This window comes from Manis javanica, chromosome 1 (assembly GCF_040802235.1).
Source record: "Manis javanica isolate MJ-LG chromosome 1, MJ_LKY, whole genome shotgun sequence".
Taxonomy (NCBI): Eukaryota; Metazoa; Chordata; class Mammalia; order Pholidota; family Manidae; genus Manis; species Manis javanica.
Genome location: NC_133156.1, coordinates 61,585,635 through 61,611,091, shown reverse-complemented (window position 1 = coordinate 61,611,091; position 25,457 = coordinate 61,585,635).

The following is a 25,457-nucleotide window of genomic DNA, read 5'->3' as shown; positions in this document are numbered from 1 at the left end:
ACGTTCAGGATACCGCAACAATTACAATCTGAATCTGCCTCCAATGTGAGGGATAAGTCGACATTGAGTTCCACGTTCATTGTGAACTCGGGGTGATGTCGGTGTTCACCGTGACGGTCAAGTTCATGTGCCAGGGCTACGCTTACGTTTCTGTGTTTGTAAACAGGTAACGTCAGGATTGTGCTTCGGCTACAGTGAGGTTCTGACTGTCATGTGAGATCGAGGTCGAGAGTCGGTCGCTCATTCACTATTTTGTGGGGCCTACAGAAAGGAATTCTGATGGGTGAGGAACAGAATACAGGGCTAGGGTTAGAGTTAAGTGTTTGTTAATGCACATGGGCAGGAGAGCAATATGATTACAGTGAGAATCTGGCTCTGATGTGAGGGTGAGGGCGTCATTGAGTGGCAGCTGTAGGGTGAGCTGTGGGTGTTGTCGATGTTGACTGTGAGGTATCAGTCCCAGGGGCAAGGGTACGTACGGTTAGGGTTATGGGTTCAGTAAGGTGTATGGGCTGGATAAGGTTATGTTTACATTTAGGACTCCGCTATGATGTGAGGGAGACAGTGTGATTGAATGACAGTGTTACAGTGAGATATGTGCGACGACGATATTCATGGAAGGGGTCCGGTCCCATAGTCAGGGCTAGGGTTAGGGTTCGGTGTTTGAGTAGGTGTACCTTGGTGATAGAGTTTCGTTTCGAGTTAGGGTCCGTCTGTAATGTTAGGGTGAGTGCGATATTGGGTCTCGGGTGTACGATATTGAGGAGCTGACGATTAAAGCATTCTGATGGGTCCCGTGCACAGTCCAAGCCTAGGGTTAGGGTTACATGTTCTGTAAAGGGTATGGGCAGGATAGTGTTATTTCTGCAGTGAGGTGCTTTTTCTGATATGAGGGTGAGGGAGAGATTGAGTGACTGCATCGCGGTGACCTGTCGGTTGTGTCGATGCTGACCGTGAGTTTCCGATCCTGGCAGCCGTGCAAGGGCTAGGGTTCAGGGTTCAGCAATGTGTACTGACAGGATGGGGTTATCAGTACATTTAGGGGTCGGCTGAGATATGAGGGCAACCGTGAGATTGAATGACAGTGTTACGTTGAGACACGGGTGACGTTGATATTCACGGTAGGCGTCTGTTCCAAGAGTCAGGGCTAGGTTTAGTGTTCGGTTTTTGGGATGGTGTACGTTGGTGATAGTGTTTCAGTTTGAGTTACGTTTCGACTGTAATGTTAGGGTGAGTGGGAGATTGGGTCTTAGGTTTATGATTTTGTGGGGCTGACCCTTAAAGCATTCTGATGGTTCCCAAGCACACTCCAAGTCTACGGTTAGGGTTAGATGTTCGGTAATCGGTATGGGTAGGAGAGTGCTACTTTTACAGTGAGGTTCTGTCTCTGGTCTGAGGGTGAGGGTGAGATTGAGTGTCAGGTATATGTGGAGCGGTGGGGTTTGTCAATGTTGTCCCTGACGTGTCAGGTCCAGGGGCCAGAGCTAGGGGTAGGGTTAAGTGTTCAGTGAGATGTGTAGGCATGATACGGTTCTGTTTCCATTTAGGACACGGTTCTGATGTGAGCTACACAGCATGATTGAATGACAGTGTTACAGTGACACCAGGGTGACGTCGATGTTCATGGTAGGAGCCTTTACCGAGATTCAGTGCGAGGGTTATTGTTCGGTGTTTGGAAAGTTGTACGTGGGTGAAAGGATTTCATTCATGATAGCGTCCGGCTGTGATGTGAGGGTGACGGCGAGATTGCGCGCACTTTTTCGATGATGTGTGCGTTATGTCGATTTTGACCGTGAGGTTCTGACCCAGCAGCCATGGCAAGGTTTACGGCTAGGGTTTCAGTAAGGTGTCCGGATAGGATAGGTTTATGAGCACACTTCGGTGTCAGCTGTGATGTGAGGGCGACAGTGAGATTGAATGACAGTGCTACCTTGAGACACAGGTGACTTTGATATTCATGTTAGGGTCAGGTACATCATTCGGGGCTAGGGTTAGGATTCAATATGTGGGAATGTGTTCATGGGAGATACGGTTCCGCTTAGAGTCAGGAGAGGTCCCTGATGTGAGGGTGAATACAAAATTGGATCTCAGGTTTCTGCTTTGGTGGGGCTTTCCTTGAAGGAATTCTGAGGAAAACGGCACCGAGTCCTGGGCTAGAATTAGGTGTAAGTGTTTTGCAATGCTTACTTTCAGGATACCGCAACAATTACAATCTGAATCTGCCTCCAATGTGAGGGATAAGTCGACATTGAGTGCCACGTACATTGTGAACTCGGGGTGATGTCGGTGTTCACCGTGACGGTCAAGTTCATGTGCCAGGGCTACGCTTACGTTTCTGTGTTTGTAAACAGGTAACGTCAGGATTGTGCTTCGGCTACAGTGAGGTTCTGACTGTGATGTGAGACCGAGGGCGAGAGTCGGTCGCTCATTCACTATTTTGTGGGGCCTACAAGAAAGGTATTCTGATGGGTGACGAACAGAATACATGGCTAGGGATAGAGTTAAGTGTTTGTTAATGCATATGGGCAGGAGAGCAATATGATTACAGTGAGAATCTGGCTCTGATGTGAGGGTGAGGGCGACATTGAGTGGCAGGTGTAGGGTGAGCTGTGGGTGTTGTCGATGTTGACTGTGAGGTATCAGTCCCAGGGGCAATGGTACGTACGGTTAGGGTTATGGGTTCAGTAAGGTGTATGGGCTGGATAAGATTATGTTTACATTTAGGACTCCGCTCTGATGTGAGGGAGACAGTGTGATTGAATGACAGTGTTACAGTGAGATATGTGCGACGACGATATTCATGGAAGGGGTCCGGTCCCATAGTCAGGGCTAGGGTTAGGGTTCGGTGTTTGAGAAGGTGTACCTTGGTGATAGGGTTTCGTTTCGAGTTAGCGTCCGTCTGTAATGTTAGGGTGAGTGCGATATTGGGTCTCGGGTGTACGATTTTGTGGAGCTGACGATTAAAGCATTCTGATGGGTCCCGTGCACAGTCCAAGCCTAGGGTTAGGGTTACATGTTCTGTAAAGGGTATGGGCAGGATAGTGTTATTTCTGCAGTGCGGTGCTTTTTCTGATATGAGGGTGAGGGAGAGATTGAGTGACAGCATCGCGGTGACGTGTCGGTTGTGTCGATGCTGACCGTGAGGTTCCGATCCTGGCAGCCGTGCAAGGGCTTGGGTTCAGGGTTCAGCAATGTGTACTGACAGGATGGGGTTATCAGTACATTTAGGGGTCGGCTGAGATATGAGGGCAACCGTGAGATTGAATGACAGTGTTACGTTGAGACACGGGTGACGTTGATATTCACGGTAGGCGTCTGTTCCAAGAGTCAGGGCTAGGTTTAGTGTTCGGTGTTTGGGATGGTGTACGTTGGTGATTGTGTTTCAGTTCGAGTTACGTTTCGACTGTAATGGGAGGGTGAGTGGGAGATTGGGTCTTAGGTTTATGATTTTGTGGGGCTGACCCTTAAAGCATTCTGATGGTTCCCCTGCACACTCCAAGTCTACGGTTAGGGTTAGATGTTCGGTAATCGGTATGGGTAGGAGAGTGCTACTTTTACAGTGAGGTTCTGTCTCTGGTCTGAGGGTGAGGGCGAGATTGAGTGTCAGGTATATGTGGAGCGGTGGGGTTTGTCAATTTTGTCCCTGACGTGTCAGGTCCACGGGCCATAGCTAGGGGTAGGGTTAAGTGTTCAGTGAGATGTGTAGGCATGATACGGTTCTGTTTCCATTTAGGACTCGGTTTTGATGTGAGCTACACAGCATGATTGAATGACAGTGTTACAGTGACACCAGGGTGACGTCGATGTTCATGGTAGAAGCCTTTACCGAGATTCAGTGCGCGGGTTATTGTTCGGTGTTTGGAAAGTTGTACGTGGGTGAAAGGATTTCATTCATGATAGCGTCCGGCTGTGATGTGAGGGTGACGGCGAGATTGCGCGCACTTTTTCGGTGATGTGAGCGTTATGTCGATTTTGACCGTGAAGTTCTGACCCAGCAGCCATGGCAAGGTTTACGGCTAGGGTTTCAGTAAGGTGTCCGGATAGGATAGGTTTATGAGCACACTTCGGTGTCAGCTGTGATGTGAGTGCGACAGTGAGATTGAATGACAGTGCTACCTTGAGACACAGGTGACTTTGATATTCATGTTAGGGTCAGGTACATCATTCGGGGCTAGGGTTAGGATTCAATATGTGGGAATGTGTTCATGGGAGATACGGTTCCGCTTAGAGTCAGGAGAGGTCCCTGATGTGAGGGTGAATACAAAATTGGATCTCAGGTTTCTGCTTTGGTGGGGCTTACCTTGAAGGAATTCTGAGGAAAACGGCACCGAGTCCTGTGCTACAATTAGGTGTAAGTGTTTTGCAATGCTTACGTTCAGGATACCGCAACAATTACAATCTGAATCTGCCTCCAATGTGAGGGATAAGTCGACATTGAGTGCCACGTACATTGTGATCTCGAAGTGATGTCGGTGTTCACCGTGACGGTTAAGTTCATGTGCCAGGGCTACGCTTACGTTTCTGTGTTTGTAAACAGGTAACGTCAGGATTGTGCTTCAGTTACAGTGAGGTTCTGACTGTGATGTGAGATCGAGGGCGAGAGTCGGTCGCTCATTCACTATTTTGTGGGGCTTACAAGAAAGGTATTCTGATGGGTGAGGAACAGAATACATGGCTAGGGATAGAGTTAAGTGTTTGTTAATGCATATGGGCAGGAGAGCAATATGATTACAGTGAGAATCTGGCTCTGATGTGAGGGTGAGGGCGACATTGAGTGGCAGGTGTAGGGTGAGCTGTGGGTGTTGTCGATGTTGACTGTGAGGTATCAGTCCCAGGGGCAAGGGTACGTACGGTTAGGGTTATGGGTTCAGTAAGGTGTATGGGCTGGATAAGGTTATGTTTACATTTAGGACTCCGCTCTGATGTGAGGGAGACAGTGTGATTGAATGACAGTGTTACAGTGAGATATGTGCGACGACGATATTCATGGAAGGGGTCCGGTCCCATAGTCAGGGCTAGGGTTAGGGTTCGGTGTTTGAGAAGGTGTACCTTGGTGATAGGGTTTCGTTTCGAGTTAGGGTCCGTCTGTAATGTTAGGGTGAGTGCGATATTGGGTCTCGGGTGTACGATATTGTGGAGCTGACGATTAAAGCATTCTGATGGGTCCCGTGCACAGTCCAAGCCTAGGGTTAGGGTTACATGTTCTGTAAAGGGTATGGGCAGGATAGTGTTATTTCTGCAGTGAGGTGCTTTTTCTGATATGAGGGTGAGGGAGAGATTGAGTGACAGCATCGCGGTGATGTGTCGGTTGAGTCAATGCTGACCGTGAGGTTCCGATCCTGGCAGCCGTTCAAGGGCTAGGGTTCAGGGTTCAGCAATATGTACTGACAGGATGGGGTTATCAGTACATTTAGGGGTCGGCTGAGATATGAGGGCAACAGTGAGGTTGAATGACAGTATTACGTTGAGACACAGGTGACGTTGATATTCACGGTAGGCGTCTGTTCCAAGAGTCATGGCTAGGGTTAGTGTTCGGTGTTTGGGATGGTGTACGTTGGTGATAGTGTTTCAGTTCGAGTTACGTTTCGACTGTAATGGGAGGGTGAGTGGGAGATTGGGTCTTAGGTTTATGATTTTGTGGGGCTGACCCTTAAAGCATTCTGATGGTTCCCAAGCACACTCCAAGTCTACGGTTAGGGTTAGATGTTCGGTAATCGCTATGGGTAGGAGAGTGCTACTTTTACAGTGAGGTTCTGTCTCTGGTCTGAGGGTGAGGGTGAGATTGAGTGTCAGGTATATGTGGAGCGGTGGGGTTTGACAATGTTGTCCCTGACGTGTCAGGTCCAGGGGCCAGAGCTAGGGGTAGGGTTAAGTGTTCAGTGAGATGTGTAGGCATGATACGGTTCTGTTTCCATTTAGGACTCGGTTCTGATGTGAGCTACACAGCATGATTGAATGACAGTGTTACAGTGACACCAGGGTGACGTCGATGTTCATGGTAGGAGCCGTTACCGAGATTCAGTGCGAGGGTTATTGTTCGGTGTTTGGAAAGTTGTACGTGGTTGAAAGGATTTCATTCAAGATAGCGTGCGGCTGTGATGTGAGGGTGACGGCGAGATTGCGCGCACTTTTTCGGTGATGTGTGCGTTATGTCGATTTTGACCGTGAGGTTCTGACCCAGCAGCCATGGCAAGGTTTACGGCTAGGGTTTCAGTAAGGTGTCCGGATAGGATAGGTTTATGAGCACACTTCGGTGTCAGCTGTGATGTGAGGGCGACAGTGAGATTGAATGACAGTGCTACCTTGAGACACAGGTGACTTTGATATTCATGTTAGGGTCAGGTACATCATTCGGGGCTAGGGTTAGGATTCAATATGTGGGAATGTGTTCATGGGAGATACGGTTCCGCTTAGAGTCAGGAGAGGTCCCTGATGTGAGGGTGAATGCAAAATTGGATCTCAGGTTTCTGCTTTGGTGGGGCTTACCTTGAAGGAATTCTGAGGAAAACGGCACCGAGTCCTGGGCTAGAATTAGGTGTAAGTGTTTTGCAATGCTTACGTTCAGGATACCGCAACAATTATAATCTGAATCTGCCTCCAATGTGAGGGATAAGTCGACGTTGAGTGCCACATACATTGTGAACTCGGGGTGATGTCGGTGTTCACCGTGACGGTCAAGTTCATGTGCCAGGGCTACGCTTACGTTTCTGTGTTTGTAAACAGGTAACGTCAGGATTGTGCTTCCGCTACAGTGAGGTTCTGACTGTGATGTGAGATCGAGGGCGAGAGTCGGTCGCTCATTCACTATTTTGTGGGGCCTACAGAAAGGAATTCTGATGGGTGAGGAACAGAATACAGGGCTAGGGTTAGAGTTAAGTGTTTGTTAATGCACATGGGCAGGAGAGCAATATGATTACAGTGAGAATCTGGCTCTGATGTGAGGGTGAGGGCGACATTGAGTGGCAGGTGTAGGGTGAGCTGTGGGTGTTGTCGATGTTGACTGTGAGGTATCAGTCCCAGGGGCAAGGGTACGTACGGTTAGGGTTATGGGTTCAGTAAGGTGTATGGGCTGGATACGGTTATGTTTACATTTAGGACTCCGCTCTGATGTGAGGGAGACAGTGTGATTGAATGACAGTGTTACAGTGAGATATGTGCGACGACGATATTCATGGAAGGGGTCCGGTCCCACAGTCAGGGCTAGGGTTAGGGTTCGGTGTTTGAGAAGGTGTACCTTGGTGATAGAGTTTCGCTTCGAGTTAGGGTCCGTCTGTAATGTTAGGGTGAGTGCGATATTGGGTCTCGGGTGTACGATATTGTGGAGCTGATGATTAAAGCATTCTGATGGGTCCCGTGCACAGTCCAAGCCTAGGGTTAGGGTTACATGTTCTGTAAAGGGTATGGGCAGGATAGTGTTATTTCTGCAGTGAGGTGCTTTTTCTGATATGAGGGTGAGGGAGAGATTGAGTGACAGCATCGCGGTGACGTGTCGGTTGTGTCGATGCTGACCGTGAGGTTCCGATCCTGGCAGCCGTTCAAGGGCTAGGGTTCAGGGTTCAGCAATGTGTACTGACAGGATGGGGTTATCAGTACATTTAGGGGTCGGCTGAGATATGAGGGCAACCGTGAGATTGAATGACAGTGTTACGTTGAGACACGGGTGACGTTGATATTCACGGTAGGCGTCTGTTCCAAGAGTCAGGGCTAGGTTTAGTGTTCGGTGTTTGGGATGGTGTACGTTGGTGATAGTGTTTCAGTTCGAGTTACGTTTCGACTGTAATGGGAGGGTGAGTGGGAGATTGGGTCTTAGGTTTATGATTTTGTGGGGCTGACCCTTAAAGCATTCTGATGGTTCCCCTGCACACTCCAAGTCTACGGTTAGGGTTAGATGTTCGGTAATCGGTATGGGTAGGAGAGTGCTACTTTTACAGTGAGGTTCTGTCTCTGGTCTGAGGGTGAGGGCGAGATTGAGTATCAGGTATATGTGGAGCGGTGGGGTTTGTCAATGTTGTCCCTGACGTGTCAGGTCCAGGGGCCAGAGCTAGGGGTAGGGTTAAGTGTTCAGTGAGATGTGTAGGCATGATACGTTTCTGTTTCCATTTAGGACTCGGTTCTGATGTGAGCTACACAGCATGATTGAATGACAGTGTTACGGTGACACCAGGGTGACGTCGATGTTCATGGTAGGAGCCTTTACCGAGATTCAGTGCGAGGGTTATTGTTCGGTGTTTGGAAAGTTGTACGTGGGTGAAAGGATTTCATTCATGATAGCGTCCGGCTTTGATGTGAGGGTGACGGCGAGATTGCGCGCACTTTTTCGGTGATGTGTGCGTTATGTCGATTTTGACCGTGAGGTTCTGACCCAGCAGCCATGGCAAGGTTTACGGCTAGGGTTTCAGTAAGGTGTCCGGATAGGATAGGTTTATGAGCACACTTCGGTGTCAGCTGTGATGTGAGGGCGACAGTGAGATTGAATGACAGTGCTTCCTTTAGACACAGGTGACTTTGATATTCATGTTAGGGTCAGGTACATCATTCGGGGCTAGGGTTAGGATTCAATATGTGGGAATGTGTTCATGGGAGATACGGTTCCGCTTAGAGTCAGGAGAGGTCCCTGATGTGCCTGATGTGAGGGTGAATACAAAATTGGATCTCAGGTTTCTGCTTTGGTGGGGCTTACCTTAAAGGAATTCTGAGGAAAACGGCACCGAGTCCTGGGCTAGAATTAGGTGTAAGTGTTTTGCAATGCTTACGTTCAGGATACCGCAACAATTACAATCTGAATCTGCCTCCAATGTGAGGGATAAGTCGACATTGAGTGCCACGTTCATTGTGAACTCGGGGTGATGTCGGTGTTCACCGTGACGGTCAAGTTCATGTGCCAGGGCTACGCTTACGTTTCTGTGTTTGTAAACAGGTAACGTCAGGATTGTGCTTCGGCTACAGTGAGGTTCTGACTCTCATGTGAGATCGAGGGCGAGAGTCGGTCGCTCATTCACTATTTTGTGGGGCCTACAGAAAGGAATTCTGATGGGTGAGGAACAGAATACAGGGCTAGGGTTAGAGTTAAGTGTTTGTTAATGCACATGGGCAGGAGAGCAATATGATTACAGTGAGAATCTGGCTCTGATGTGAGGGTGAGGGCGTCATTGAGTGGCAGCTGTAGGGTGAGCTGTGGGTGTTGTCGATGTTGACTGTGAGGTATCAGTCCCAGGGGCAAGGGTACGTACGGTTAGGGTTATGGGTTCAGTAAGGTGTATGGGCTGGATAAGGTTATGTTTACATTTAGGACTCCGCTCTGATGTGAGGGAGACAGTGTGATTGAATGACAGTGTTACAGTGAGATATGTGCGACGACGATATTCATGGAATGGGTCCGGTCCCATAGTCAGGGCTAGGGTTAGGTTTCGGTGTTTGAGAAGGTGTACCTTGGTGATAGAGTTTCGTTTCGAGTTAGGGTCCGTCTGTAATGTTAGGGTGAGTGCGATATTGGGTCTCGGGTGTACGATATTGTGGAGCTGACGATTAAAGCATTCTGATGGGTCCCGTGCACAGTCCAAGCCTAGGGTTAGGGTTACATGTTCTGTAAAGGGTATGGGCAGGATAGTGTTATTTCTGCAGTGAGGTGCTTTTTCTGATATGAGGGTGAGGGAGAGATTGAGTGACAGCATCGCGGTGACGTGTCGGTTGTGTCGATGCTGACCGTGAGGTTCCGATCCTGGCAGCTGTGCAAGGGCTAGGGTTCAGGGTTCAGCAATGTGTACTGACAGGATGGGGTTATCAGTACATTTAGGGGTCGGCTGAGATATGAGGGCAACCGTGAGATTGAATGACAGTGTTACGTTGAGACACGGGTGACGTTGATATTCACGGTAGGCGTCTGTTCCAAGAGTCAGGGCTAGGTTTAGTGTTCGGTGTTTGGGATGGTGTACGTTGGTGATAGTGTTTCAGTTCGAGTTACGTTTCGACTGTAATGGGAGGGTGAGTGGGAGATTGGGTCTTAGGTTTATGATTTTGTGGGGCTGACCCTTAAAGCATTCTGATGGTTCCCAAGCACACTCCAAGTCTACGGTTAGGGTTAGATGTTCGGTAATCGGTATGGGTAGGAGAGTGCTACTTTTACAGTGAGGTTCTGTCTCTGGTCTGAGGGTGAGGGTGAGATTGAGTGTCAGGTATATGTGGAGCGGTGGGGTTTGTCAATGTTGTCCCTGACGTGTCAGGTCCAGGGGCCAGAGCTAGGGGTAGGGTTAAGTGTTCAGTGAGATGTGTAGGCATGATACGGTTCTGTTTCCATTTAGGACTCGGTTCTGATGTGAGCTACACAGCATGATTGAATGACAGTGTTACAGTGACACCAGGGTGACGTCGATGTTCATGGTAGGAGCCTTTACCGAGATTCAGTGCGAGGGTTATTGTTCGGTGATTGGAAAGTTGTACGTGGGTGAAAGGATTTCATTCATGATAGCGTCCGGCTGTGATGTGAGGGTGACGGCGAGATTGCGCGCACTTTTTCGGTGATGTGTGCGTTATGTCGATTTTTACCGTGAGGTTCTGACCCAGCAGCCATGGCAAGGTTTACGGCTAGGTTTTCAGTAAGGTGTCCGGATAGGATAGGTTTATGAGCACACTTCGGTGTCAGCTGTGATGTGAGGGCGACAGTGAGATTGAATGACAGTGCTACCTTGAGACACAGGTGACTTTGATATTCATGTTAGGGTCAGGTACATCATTCGGTTCTAGGGTTAGGATTCAATATGTGGGAATGTGTTCATGGGAGATACGGTTCCGCTTAGAGTCAGGAGAGGTCCCTGATGTGCCTGATGTGAGGGTGAATACAAAATTGGATCTCAGGTTTCTGCTTTGGTGGGGCTTACCTTAAAGGAATTCTGAGGAAAACGGCACCGAGTCCTGGGCTAGAATTAGGTGTAAGTGTTTTGCAATGCTTACGTTCAGGATACCGCAACAATTACAATCTGAATCTGCCTCCAATGTGAGGGATAAGTCGACATTGAGTGCCACGTTCATTGTGAACTCGGGGTGATGTCGGTGTTCACCGTGACGGTCAAGTTCATGTGCCAGGGCTACGCTTACGTTTCTGTGTTTGTAAACAGGTAACGTCAGGATTGTGCTTCGGCTACAGTGAGGTTCTGACTGTCATGTGAGATCGAGGGCGAGAGTCGGTCGCTCATTCACTATTTTGTGGGGCCAACAGAAAAGAATTCTGATGGGTGAGGAACAGAATACAGGGTTAGGTTTAGAGTTAAGTGTTTGTTAATGCACATGGGCAGGAGAGCAATATGATTACAGTGAGAATCTGGCTCTGATGTGAGGGTGAGGGCGTCATTGAGTGGCAGGTGTAGGGTGAGCTGTGGGTGTTGTCGATGTTGACTGTGAGGTATCAGTCCCAGGGGCAAGGGTACGTACGGTTAGAGTTATGGGTTCAGTAAGGTGTATGGGCTGGATAAGGTTATGTTTACATTTAGGACTCCGCTCTGATGTGAGGGAGACAGTGTGATTGAATGACAGTGTTACAGTGAGATATGTGCGACGACGATATTCATGGAAGGGGTCCGGTCCCATAGTCAGGGCTAGGGTTAGGGTTCGGTGTTTGAGAAGGTGTACCTTGGTGATAGAGTTTCGTTTCGAGTTAGGGTCCGTCTGTAATGTTAGGGTGAGTGCGATATTGGGTCTCGGGTGTACGATATTGTGGAGCTGACGATTAAAGCATTCTGATGGGTCCCGTGCACAGTCCAAGCCTAGGGTTAGGGTTACATTTTCTGTAAAGGGTATGGGCAGGATAGTGTTATTTCTGCAGTGAGGTGCTTTTTCTGATATGAGGGTGAGGGAGAGATTGAGTGACAGCATCGCGGTGACGTGTCGGTTGTGTCGATGCTGACCGTGAGGTTCCGATCCTGGCAGCCGTGCAAGGGCTAGGGTTCAGGGTTCAGCAATGTGTACTGACAGGATGGGGTTATCAGTACATTTAGGGGTCGGCTGAGATATGAGGGCAACCGTGAGATTGAATGACAGTGTTACGTTGAGACACGGGTGACGTTGATATTCACGGTAGGCGTCTGTTCCAAGAGTCAGGGCTAGGTTTAGTGTTCGGTGTTTGGGATGGTGTACGTTGGTGATAGTGTTTCAGTTCGAGTTACGTTTCGACTGTAATGGGAGGGTGAGTGGGAGATTGGGTCTTAGGTTTATGATTTTGTGGGGCTGACCCTTAAAGCATTCTGATGGTTCCCAAGCACACTCCAAGTCTACGGTTAGGGTTAGATGTTCGGTAATCGGTATGGGTAGGAGAGTGCTACTTTTACAGTGAGGTTCTGTCTCTGGTCTGAGGGTGAGGGTGAGATTGAGTGTCAGGTATATGTGGAGTGGTGGGGTTTGTCAATGTTGTCCCTGACGTGTCAGGTCCAGGGGCCAGAGCTAGGGGTAGGGTTAAGTGTTCAGTGAGATGTGTAGGCATGATACGGTTCTGTTTCCATTTAGGACTCGGTTCTGATGTGAGCTACACAGCATGATTGAATGACAGTGTTACAGTGACACCAGGGTGACGTCGATGTTCATGGTAGGAGCCTTTACCGAGATTCAGTGCGAGGGTTATTGTTCGGTGTTTGGAAAGTTGTACGTGGGTGAAAGGATTTCATTCATGATAGCGTCCGGCTGTGATGTGAGGGTGTCGGCGAGATTGCGCGCACTTTTTCGGTGATGTGTGCGTTATGTCGATTTTGACCGTGAGGTTCTGACCCAGCAGCCATGGCAAGGTTTACCCCTAGGGTTTCAGTAAGGTGTCCGGATAGGATAGGTTTGTGAGCACACTTCGGTGTCAGCTGTGATGTGAGGGCGACAGTGAGATTGAATGACAGTGCTACCTTGAGACACAGGTGACTTTGATATTCATGTTAGGGTCAGGTACATCATTCGGGGCTAGGGTTAGGATTCAATATGTGGGAATGTGTTCATGGGAGATACGGTTCCGCTTAGAGTCAGGAGAGGTCCCTGATGTGAGGGTGAATGCAAAATTGGATCTCAGGTTTCTGCTTTGGTGGGGCTTACCATAAAGGAATTCTGAGGAAAACGGCACCGAGTCCTGGGCTAGAATTACGTGTAAGTGTTTTGCAATGCTTACGTTCAGGATACCGCAACAATTACAATCTGAATCTGCCTCCAATGTGAGGGATAAGTCGACGTTGAGTGCCACGTACATTGTGAACTCGGGGTGATGTCGGTGTTCACCGTGACGGTCAAGTTCATGTGCCAGGGCTACGCTTACGTTTCTGTGTTTGTAAACAGGTAACGTCAGGATTGTGCTTCGGCTACAGTGAGGTTCTGACTGTCATGTGAGATCGAGGGCGAGAGTCGGTCGCTCATTCACTATTTTGTGGGGCCTACAGAAAGGAATTCTGATGGGTGAGGAACAGAATACAGGGCTAGGGTTAGAGTTAAGTGTTTGTTAATGCACATGGGCAGGAGAGCAATATGATTACAGTGAGAATCTGGCTCTGATGTGAGGGTGAGGGCGACATTGAGTGGCAGGTGTAGGGTGAGCTGTGGGTGTTTTCGATGTTGACTGTGAGGTATCAGTCCCAGGGGCAAGGGTACGTACGGTTAGGGTTATGGGTTCAGTAAGGTGTATGGGCTGGATACGGTTATGTTTACATTTAGGACTCCGCTCTGATGTGAGGGAGACAGTGTGATTGAATGACAGTGTTACAGTGAGATATGTGCGACGACGATATTCATGGAAGGGGTCCGGTCCCACAGTCAGGGCTAGGGTTAGGGTTCGGTGTTTGAGAATGTGTACCTTGGTGACAGAGTTTCGTTTCGAGTTAGGGTCCATCTGTAATGTTAGGGTGAGTGCGATATTGGGTCTCGGGAGTACGATATTGTGGAGCTGATGATTAAAGCATTCTGATGGGTCCCGTGCACAGTCCAAGCCTAGGGTTGGGTTACATGTTCTGTAAAGAGTATGGGCCGGATAGTGTTCTTTCTGCAGTGAGGTGCTTTTTCTGATATGAGGGTGAGGGAGAGATTGAGTGACAGCATCGCGGTGACGTGTCGGTTGTGTCGATGCTGACCGTGAGGTTCCGATCCTGGCAGCCGTTCAAGGGCTAGGGTTCAGGGTTCAGCAATGTGTACTGACAGGATGGGGTTATCAGTACATTTAGGGGTCGGCTGAGATATGAGGGCAACAGTGAGATTGAATGACAGTATTACGTTGAGACACGGGTGACGTTGATATTCACGGTAGGCGTCTGTTCCACGAGTCAGGGCTAGGGTTAGTGTTCGGTGTTTGGGATGGTGTACGTTGGTGATAGTGTTTCAGTTCGAGTTACGTTTCGACTGTAATGGGAGGGTGAGTGGGAGATTGGGTCTTAGGTTCATGATTTTGTGGGGCTGACAAAGCATTCTGATGGTTCCCATGCACACTCCAAGTCTACGGTTAGGGTTAGATGTTCGGTAATCGGTATGGGTAGGAGAGTGCTACTTTTACAGTGAGGTTCTGTCTCTGGTCTGAGGGTGAGGGCGAGATTGAGTGTCAGGTATATGTGGAGCGGTGGGGTTTGTCAATGTTGTCCCTGACGTGTCAGGTCCAGGGGCCATAGCTAGGGGTAGGGTTAAGTGTTCAGTGAGATGTGTAGGCATGATACGGTTCTGTTTCCATTTAGGACTCGGTTCTGATGTGAGCTACACAGCATGATTGAATGACAGTGTTACAGTGACACCAGGGTGACGTCGATGTTCATGGTAGGAGCCTTTACCGAGATTCAGTGCGAGGGTTATTGTTCGGTGATTGGAAAGTTGTACGTGGGTGAAAGGATTTCATTCATGATAGCGTCCGGCTGTGATGTGAGGGTGACGGCGAGATTGCGCGCACTTTTTCGGTGATGTGTGCGTTATGTCGATTTTTACCGTGAGGTTCTGACCCAGCAGCCATGGCAAGGTTTACGGCTAGGGTTTCAGTAAGGTGTCCGGATAGGATAGGTTTATGAGCACACTTCGGTGTCAGCTGTGATGTGAGGGCGACAGTGAGATTGAATGACAGTGCTTCCTTGAGACACAGGTGACTTTGATATTCATGTTAGGGTCAGGTACATCATTCGGGGCTAGGGTTAGGATTCAATATGTGGGAATGTGTTCATGGGAGATACGGTTCCGCTTAGAGTCAGGAGAGGTCCCTGATGTGCCTGATGTGAGGGTGAATACAAAATTGGATCTCAGGTTTCTGCTTTGGTGGGGCTTACCTTAAAGGAATTCTGAGGAAAACGGCACCGAGTCCTGGGCTAGAATTAGGTGTAAGTGTTTTGCAATGCTTACGTTCAGGATACCGCAACAATTACAATCTGAATCTGCCTCCAATGTGAGGGATAAGTCGACATTGAGTGCCACGTTCATTGTGAACTCGGGGTGATGTCGGTGTTCACCGTGACGGTCAAGTTCATGTGCCAGGGCTACGCTTACGTTTCTGTGTTTGTAAACAGGTAACGTCAGGATTGTGCTTCGGCTACAGTGAGGTTCTGACTCTCATGTGAGATCGAGGGCGAGAGTCGGTCGCTCATTCACTATTTTGTGGGGCCTACAGAAAGGAATTCTGATGGGTGAGGAACAGAATACAGGGCTAGGGTTAGAGTTAAGTGTTTGTTAATGCACATGGGCAGGAGAGCAATATGATTACAGTGAGAATCTGGCTCTGATGTGAGGGTGAGGGCGTCATTGAGTGGCAGCTGTAGGGTGAGCTGTGGGTGTTGTCGATGTTGACTGTGAGGTATCAGTCCCAGGGGCAAGGGTACGTACGGTTAGGGTTATGGGTTCAGTAAGGTGTATGGGCTGGATAAGGTTATGTTTACATTTAGGACTCCGCTATGATGTGAGGGAGACAGTGTGATTGAATGACAGTGTTACAGTGAGATATGTGCGACGACGATATTCATGGAAGGGGTCCGGTCCCATAGTCAGTGCTAGGGTTAGGGTTCGGTGTTTGAGAAGGTGTACCTTGGTGATAGAGTTTCGTTTCGAGTTAGGGTCCGTCTGTAATGTTAGGGTGAGTGCGATATTGGGTCTCGGGTGTACGATATTGAGGAGCTGACGATTAAAGCATTCTGATGGGTCCCGTGCACAGTCCAAGCCTAGGGTTAGGGTTACATGTTCTGTAAAGGGTATGGGCAGGATAGTGTTATTTCTGCAGTGAGGTGCTTTTTCTGATATGAGGGTGAGGGAGAGATTGAGTGACTGCATCGCGGTGACGTGTCGGTTGTGTCGATGCTGACCGTGAGGTTCCGATCCTGGCAGCCGTGCAAGGGCTAGGGTTCAGGGTTCAGCAATGTGTACTGACAGGATGGGGTTATCAGTACATTTAGGGGTCGGCTGAGATATGAGGGCAACCGTGAGATTGAATGACAGTGTTACGTTGAGACACGGGTGACGTTGATATTCACGGTAGGCGTCTGTTCCAAGAGTCAGGGCTAGGTTTAGTGTTCGGTTTTTGGGATGGTGTACGTTGGTGATAGTGTTTCAGTTTGAGTTACGTTTCGACTGTAATGTTAGGGTGAGTGGGAGATTGGGTCTTAGGTTTATGATTTTGTGGGGCTGACCCTTAAAGCATTCTGATGGTTCCCAAGCACACTCCAAGTCTACGGTTAGGGTTAGATGTTCGGTAATCGGTATGGGTAGGAGAGTGCTACTTTTACAGTGAGGTTCTGTCTCTGGTCTGAGGGTGAGGGTGAGATTGAGTGTCAGGTATATGTGGAGCGGTGGGGTTTGTCAATGTTGTCCCTGACGTGTCAGGTCCAGGGGCCAGAGCTAGGGGTAGGGTTAAGTGTTCAGTGAGATGTGTAGGCATGATACGGTTCTGTTTCCATTTAGGACACGGTTCTGATGTGAGCTACACAGCATGATTGAATGACAGTGTTACAGTGACACCAGGGTGACGTCGATGTTCATGGTAGGAGCCTTTACCGAGATTCAGTGCGAGGGTTATTGTTCGGTGTTTGGAAAGTTGTACGTGGGTGAAAGGATTTCATTCATGATAGCGTCCGGCTGTGATGTGAGGGTGACGGCGAGATTGCGCGCACTTTTTCGATGATGTGTGCGTTATGTCGATTTTGACCGTGAGGTTCTGACCCAGCAGCCATGGCAAGGTTTACGGCTAGGGTTTCAGTAAGGTGTCCGGATAGGATAGGTTTATGAGCACACTTCGGTGTCAGCTGTGATGTGAGGGCGACAGTGAGATTGAATGACAGTGCTACCTTGAGACACAGGTGACTTTGATATTCATGTTAGGGTCAGGTACATCATTCGGGGCTAGGGTTAGGATTCAATATGTGGGAATGTGTTCATGGGAGATACGGTTCCGCTTAGAGTCAGGAGAGGTCCCTGATGTGAGGGTGAATACAAAATTGGATCTCAGGTTTCTGCTTTGGTGGGGCTTTCCTTGAAGGAATTCTGAGGAAAACGGCACCGAGTCCTGGGCTAGAATTAGGTGTAAGTGTTTTGCAATGCTTACTTTCAGGATACCGCAACAATTACAATCTGAATCTGCCTCCAATGTGAGGGATAAGTCGACATTGAGTGCCACGTACATTGTGAACTCGGGGTGATGTCGGTGTTCACCGTGACGGTCAAGTTCATGTGCCAGGGCTACGCTTACGTTTCTGTGTTTGTAAACAGGTAACGTCAGGATTGTGCTTCGGCTACAGTGAGGTTCTGACTGTGATGTGAGACCGAGGGCGAGAGTCGGTCGCTCATTCACTATTTTGTGGGGCCTACAAGAAAGGTATTCTGATGGGTGACGAACAGAATACATGGCTAGGGATAGAGTTAACTGTTTGTTAATGCATATGGGCAGGAGAGCAATATGATTACAGTGAGAATCTGGCTCTGATGTGAGGGTGAGGGCGACATTGAGTGGCAGGTGTAGGGTGAGCTGTGGGTGTTGTCGATGTTGACTGTGAGGTATCAGTCCCAGGGGCAATGGTACGTACGGTTAGGGTTATGGGTTCAGTAAGGTGTATGGGCTGGATAAGATTATGTTTACATTTAGGACTCCGCTCTGATGTGAGGGAGACAGTGTGATTGAATGACAGTGTTACAGTGAGATATGTGCGACGACGATATTCATGGAAGGGGTCCGGTCCCATAGTCAGGGCTAGGGTTAGGGTTCGGTGTTTGAGAAGGTGTACCTTGGTGATAGGGTTTCGTTTCGAGTTAGCGTCCGTCTGTAATGTTAGGGTGAGTGCGATATTGGGTCTCGGGTGTACGATTTTGTGGAGCTGACGATTAAAGCATTCTGATGGGTCCCGTGCACAGTCCAAGCCTAGGGTTAGGGTTACATGTTCTGTAAAGGGTATGGGCAGGATAGTGTTATTTCTGCAGTGCGGTGCTTTTTCTGATATGAGGGTGAGGGAGAGATTGAGTGACAGCATCGCGGTGACGTGTCGGTTGTGTCGATGCTGACCGTGAGGTTCCGATCCTGGCAGCCGTGCAAGGGCTTGGGTTCAGGGTTCAGCAATGTGTACTGACAGGATGGGGTTATCAGTACATTTAGGGGTCGGCTGAGATATGAGGGCAACCGTGAGATTGAATGACAGTGTTACGTTGAGACACGGGTGACGTTGATATTCACGGTAGGCGTCTGTTCCAAGAGTCAGGGCTAGGTTTAGTGTTCGGTGTTTGGGATGGTGTACGTTGGTGATTGTGTTTCAGTTCGAGTTACGTTTCGACTGTAATGGGAGGGTGAGTGGGAGATTGGGTCTTAGGTTTATGATTTTGTGGGGCTGACCCTTAAAGCATTCTGATGGTTCCCCTGCACACTCCAAGTCTACGGTTAGGGTTAGATGTTCGGTAATCGGTATGGGTAGGAGAGTGCTACTTTTACAGTGAGGTTCTGTCTCTGGTCTGAGGGTGAGGGCGAGATTGAGTGTCAGGTATATGTGGAGCGGTGGGGTTTGTCAATGTTGTCCCTGACGTGTCAGGTCCAGGGGCCAGAGCTAGGGGTAGGGTTAAGTGTTCAGTGAGATGTGTAGGCATGATACGTTTCTGTTTCCATTTAGGACTCGGTTCTGATGTGAGCTACACAGCATGATTGAATGACAGTGTTACGGTGACACCAGGGTGACGTCGATGTTCATGGTAGGAGCCTTTACCGAGATTCAGTGCGAGGGTTATTGTTCGGTGTTTGGAAAGTTGTACGTGGGTGAAAGGATTTCATTCATGATAGCATCCGGCTGTGATGTGAGGGTGACGGCGAGATTGCGCGCACTTTTTCGGTGATGTGTGCGTTATGTCGATTTTGACCGTGAGGTTCTGACCCAGCAGCCATGGCAAGGTTTACGGCTAGGGTTTCAGTAAGGTGTCCGGATAGGATAGGTTTATGAGCACACTTCGGTGTCAGCTGTGATGTGAGGGCGACAGTGAGATTGAATGACAGTGCTTCCTTGAGACACAGGTGACTTTGATATTCATGTTAGGGTCAGGTACATCATTCGGGGCTAGGGTTAGGATTCAATATGTGGGAATGTGTTCATGGGAGATACGGTTCCGCTTAGAGTCAGGAGAGGTCCCTGATGTGCCTGATGTGAGGGTGAATACAAAATTGGATCTCAGGTTTCTGCTTTGGTGGGGCTTACCTTAAAGGAATTCTGAGGAAAACGGCACCGAGTCCTGGGCTAGAATTACGTGTAAGTGTTTTGCAATGCTTACATTCAGAATACCGCAACAATTACAATCTTAATCTGCCTCCAATGTGAGGGATAAGTCGACGTTGAGTGCCACGTACATTGTGAACTCGGGGTGATGTCGGTGATCACTGTGACGGTCAAGTTCATGTGCCAGGGCTACGCTTACGTTTCTGTGTTTGTAAACAGGTAACGTCAGGATTGTGCTTCGGCTACAGTGAGGTTCTGACTGTCATGTGAGATCGAGGGCGAGAGTCGGTCGCTCATTCACTATTTTGTGGGGCCTACAGAAAGGAATTCTGATGGGTGAGGAACAGAATACAGGGCTAGGGTTAGAGTTAAGTGTTTGTTAATGCACATGGGCAGGAGAGCAATATGATTACAGTGAGAATCTGGCTCTGATGTGAGGGTGAGGGCGACATTGAGTGGCAGGTGTAGGGTGAGCTGTGGGTGTTGTCGATGTTGACTGTGAGGTATCAGTCCCAGGGGCAAGGGTACTTACGGTTAGGGTTATGGGTACAGTAAGGTGTATGGGCTGGATACGGTTATGTTTACATTTAGGACTCCGCTCTGATGTGAGGGAGACAGTGTGATTGAATGACAGTGTTACAGTGAGATATGTGCGACGACGATATTCATGGAAGGGGTCCGGTCCCACAGTCAGGGCTAGGGTTAGGGTTCGGTGTTTGAGAAGGTGTACCTTGGTGATAGAGTTTCGTTTCGAGTTAGGGTCCATCTGTAATGTTAGGGTGAGTGCGATATTGGGTCTCGGGCGTACGATATTGTGGAGCTGATGATTAAAGCATTCTGATGGGTCCCGTGCACAGTCCAAGCCTAGGGTTAGGGTTACATGTTCTGTAAAGGGTATGGGCAGGATAGTGTTATTTCTGCAGTGAGGTGCTTTTTCTGATATGAGGGTGAGGGAGAGATTGAGTGACAGCATCGCGGTGACGTGTCGGTTGTGTCGATGCTGACCGTGAGGTTCCGATCCTGGCAGCCGTTCAAGGGCTAGGGTTCAGGGTTCAGCAATGTGTACTGACAGGATGGGGTTATCAGTACATTTAGGGGTCGGCTGAGATATGAGGGCAACAGTGAGATTGAATGACAGTATTACGTTGAGACACGGGTGATGTTGATATTCACGGTAGGCGTCTGTTCCACGAGTCAGGGCTAGGGTTAGTGTTCGGTTTTTGGGATGGTGTACGTTGGTGATAGTGTTTCAGTTCGAGTTACGTTTCGACTGTAATGGGAGGGTGAGTGGGAGATTGGGTCTTAGGTTTATGATTTTGTGGGGCTGACCCTTAAAGCATTCTGATGGTTCCCATGCACACTCCAAGTCTACGGTTAGGGTTAGATGTTCGGTAATCGGTATGGGTAGGAGAGTGCTACTTTTACAGTGAGGTTCTGTCTCTGGTCTGAGGGTGAGGGCGAGATTGAGTGTCAGGTATATGTGGAGCGGTGGGGTTTGTCAATTTTGTCCCTGACGTGTCAGGTCCACGGGCCATAGCTAGGGGTAGGGTTAAGTGTTCAGTGAGATGTGTAGGCATGATACGGTTCTGTTTCCATTTAGGACACGGTTCTGATGTGAGCTACACAGCATGATTGAATGACAGTGTTACAGTGACACCAGGGTGACGTCGATGTTCATGGTAGAAGCCTTTACCGAGATTCAGTGCGCGGGTTATTGTTCGGTGTTTGGAAAGTTGTACGTGGGTGAAAGGATTTCATTCAAGATAGCGTGCGGCTGTGATGTGAGGGTGACGGCGAGATTGCGCGCACTTTTTCGGTGATGTGAGCGTTATGTCGATTTTGACCGTGAAGTTCTGACCCAGCAGCCATGGCAAGGTTTACGGCTAGGGTTTCAGTAAGGTGTCCGGATAGGATAGGTTTATGAGCACACTTCGGTGTCAGCTGTGATGTGAGGGCGACAGTGAGATTGAATGACAGTGCTACCTTGAGACACAGGTGACTTTGATATTCATGTTAGGGTCAGGTACATCATTCGGGGCTAGGGTTAGGATTCAATATGTGGGAATGTGTTCATGGGAGATACGGTTCCGCTTAGAGTCAGGAGAGGTCCCTGATGTGAGGGTGAATACAAAATTGGATCTCAGGTTTCTGCTTTGGTGGGGCTTACCTTGAAGGAATTCTGAGGAAAACGGCACCGAGTCCTGTGCTACAATTAGGTGTAAGTGTTTTGCAATGCTTACGTTCAGGATACCGCAACAATTACAATCTGAATCTGCCTCCAATGTGAGGGATAAGTCGACATTGAGTGCCACGTACATTGTGATCTCGGGGTGATGTCGGTGTTCACCGTGACGGTCAAGTTCATGTGCCAGGGCTACGCTTACGTTTCTGTGTTTGTAAACAGGTAACGTCAGGATTGTGCTTCAGTTACAGTGAGGTTCTGACTGTGATGTGAGATCGAGGGCGAGAGTCGGTCGCTCATTCACTATTTTGTGGGGCTTACAAGAAAGGTATTCTGATGGGTGAGGAACAGAATACATGGCTAGGGATAGAGTTAAGTGTTTGTTAATGCATATGGGCAGGAGAGCAATATGATTACAGTGAGAATCTGGCTCTGATGTGAGGGTGAGGGCGACATTGAGTGGCAGGTGTAGGGTGAGCTGTGGGTGTTGTCGATGTTGACTGTGAGGTATCAGTCCCAGGGGCAATGGTACGTACGGTTAGGGTTATGGGTTCAGTAAGGTGTATGGGCTGGATAAGGTTATGTTTACATTTAGGACTCCGCTCTGATGTGAGGGAGACAGTGTGATTGAATGACAGTGTTACAGTGAGATATGTGCGACGACGATATTCATGGAAGGGGTCCGGTCCCATAGTCAGGGCTGGGTTAGGGTTCGGTGTTTGAGAAGGTGTACCTTGGTGATAGGGTTTCGTTTCGAGTTAGGGTCCGTCTGTAATGTTAGGGTGAGTGCGATATTGGGTCTCGGGTGTACGATATTGTGGAGCTGACGATTAAAGCATTCTGATGGGTCCCGTGCACAGTCCAAGCCTAGGGTTAGGGTTACATGTTCTGTAAAGGGTATGGGCAGGATAGTGTTATTTCTGCAGTGAGGTGCTTTTTCTGATATGAGGGTGAGGGAGAGATTGAGTGACAGCATCGCGGTGATGTGTCGGTTGAGTCAATGCTGACCGTGAGGTTCCGATCCTGGCAGCCGTTCAAGGGCTAGGGTTCAGGGTTCAGCAATATGTACTGACAGGATGGGGTTATCAGTACATTTAGGGGTCGGCTGAGATATGAGGGCAACAGTGAGATTGAATGACAGTATTACGTTGAGACACAGGTGACGTTGATATTCACGGTAGGCGTCTGTTCCAAGAGTCATGGCTAGGGTTAGTGTTCGGTGTTTGGGATGGTGTACGTTGGTGATAGTGTTTCAGTTCGAGTTACGTTTCGACTGTAATGGGAGGGTGAGTGGGAGATTGGGTCTTAGGTTTATGATTTTGTGGGGCTGACCCTTAAAGCATTCTGATGGTTCCCAAGCACACTCCAAGTCTACGGTTAGGGTTAGATGTTCGGTAATCGCTATGGGTAGGAGAGTGCTACTTTTACAGTGAGGTTCTGTCTCTGGTCTGAGGGTGAGGGTGAGATTGAGTGTCAGGTATATGTGGAGAGGTGGGGTTTGACAATGTTGTCCCTGACGTGTCAGGTCCAGGGGCCAGAGCTAGGGGTAGGGTTAAGTGTTCAGTGAGATGTGTAGGCATGATACGGTTCTGTTTCCATTTAGGACTCGGTTCTGATGTGAGCTACACAGCATGATTGAATGACAGTGTTACAGTGACACCAGGGTGACGTCGATGTTCATGGTAGGAGCCGTTACCGAGATTCAGTGCGAGGGTTATTGTTCGGTGTTTGGAAAGTTGTACGTGGTTGAAAGGATTTCATTCAAGATAGCGTGCGGCTGTGATGTGAGGGTGACGGCGAGATTGCGCGCACTTTTTCGGTGATGTGTGCGTTATGTCGATTTTGACCGTGAGGTTCTGACCCAGCAGCCATGGCAAGGTTTACGGCTAGGGTTTCAGTAAGGTGTCCGGATAGGATAGGTTTATGAGCACACTTCGGTGTCAGCTGTGATGTGAGGGCGACAGTGAGATTGAATGACAGTGCTACCTTGAGACACAGGTGACTTTGATATTCATGTTAGGGTCAGGTACATCATTCGGGGCTAGGGTTAGGATTCAATATGTGGGAATGTGTTCATGGGAGATACGGTTCCGCTTAGAGTCAGGAGAGGTCCCTGATGTGAGGGTGAATACAAAATTGGATCTCAGGTTTCTGCTTTGGTGGGGCTTACCTTGAAGGAATTCTGAGGAAAACGGCACCGAGTCCTGTGCTACAATTAGGTGTAAGTGTTTTGCAATGCTTACGTTCAGGATACCGCAACAATTACAATCTGAATCTGCCTCCAATGTGAGGGATAAGTCGACATTGAGTGCCACGTACATTGTGATCTCGGGGTGATGTCGGTGTTCACCGTGACGGTCAAGTTCATGTGCCAGGGCTACGCTTACGTTTCTGTGTTTGTAAACAGGTAACGTCAGGATTGTGCTTCAGTTACAGTGAGGTTCTGACTGTGATGTGAGATCGAGGGCGAGAGTCGGTCGCTCATTCACTATTTTGTGGGGCTTACAAGAAAGGTATTCTGATGGGTGAGGAACAGAATACATGGCTAGGGATAGAGTTAAGTGTTTGTTAATGCATATGGGCAGGAGAGCAATATGATTACAGTGAGAATCTGGCTCTGATGTGAGGGTGAGGGCGACATTGAGTGGCAGGTGTAGGGTGAGCTGTGGGTGTTGTCGATGTTGACTGTGAGGTATCAGTCCCAGGGGCAATGGTACGTACGGTTAGGGTTATGGGTTCAGTAAGGTGTATGGGCTGGATAAGGTTATGTTTACATTTAGGACTCCGCTCTGATGTGAGGGAGACAGTGTGATTGAATGACAGTGTTACAGTGAGATATGTGCGACGACGATATTCATGGAAGGGGTCCGGTCCCATAGTCAGGGCTGGGTTAGGGTTCGGTGTTTGAGAAGGTGTACCTTGGTGATAGGGTTTCGTTTCGAGTTAGGGTCCGTCTGTAATGTTAGGGTGAGTGCGATATTGGGTCTCGGGTGTACGATATTGTGGAGCTGACGATTAAAGCATTCTGATGGGTCCCGTGCACAGTCCAAGCCTAGGGTTAGGGTTACATGTTCTGTAAAGGGTATGGGCAGGATAGTGTTATTTCTGCAGTGAGGTGCTTTTTCTGATATGAGGGTGAGGGAGAGATTGAGTGACAGCATCGCGGTGATGTGTCGGTTGAGTCAATGCTGACCGTGAGGTTCCGATCCTGGCAGCCGTTCAAGGGCTAGGGTTCAGGGTTCAGCAATATGTACTGACAGGATGGGGTTATCAGTACATTTAGGGGTCGGCTGAGATATGAGGGCAACAGTGAGATTGAATGACAGTATTACGTTGAGACACAGGTGACGTTGATATTCACGGTAGGCGTCTGTTCCAAGAGTCATGGCTAGGGTTAGTGTTCGGTGTTTGGGATGGTGTACGTTGGTGATAGTGTTTCAGTTCGAGTTACGTTTCGACTGTAATGGGAGGGTGAGTGGGAGATTGGGTCTTAGGTTTATGATTTTGTGGGGCTGACCCTTAAAGCATTCTGATGGTTCCCAAGCACACTCCAAGTCTACGGTTAGGGTTAGATGTTCGGTAATCGCTATGGGTAGGAGAGTGCTACTTTTACAGTGAGGTTCTGTCTC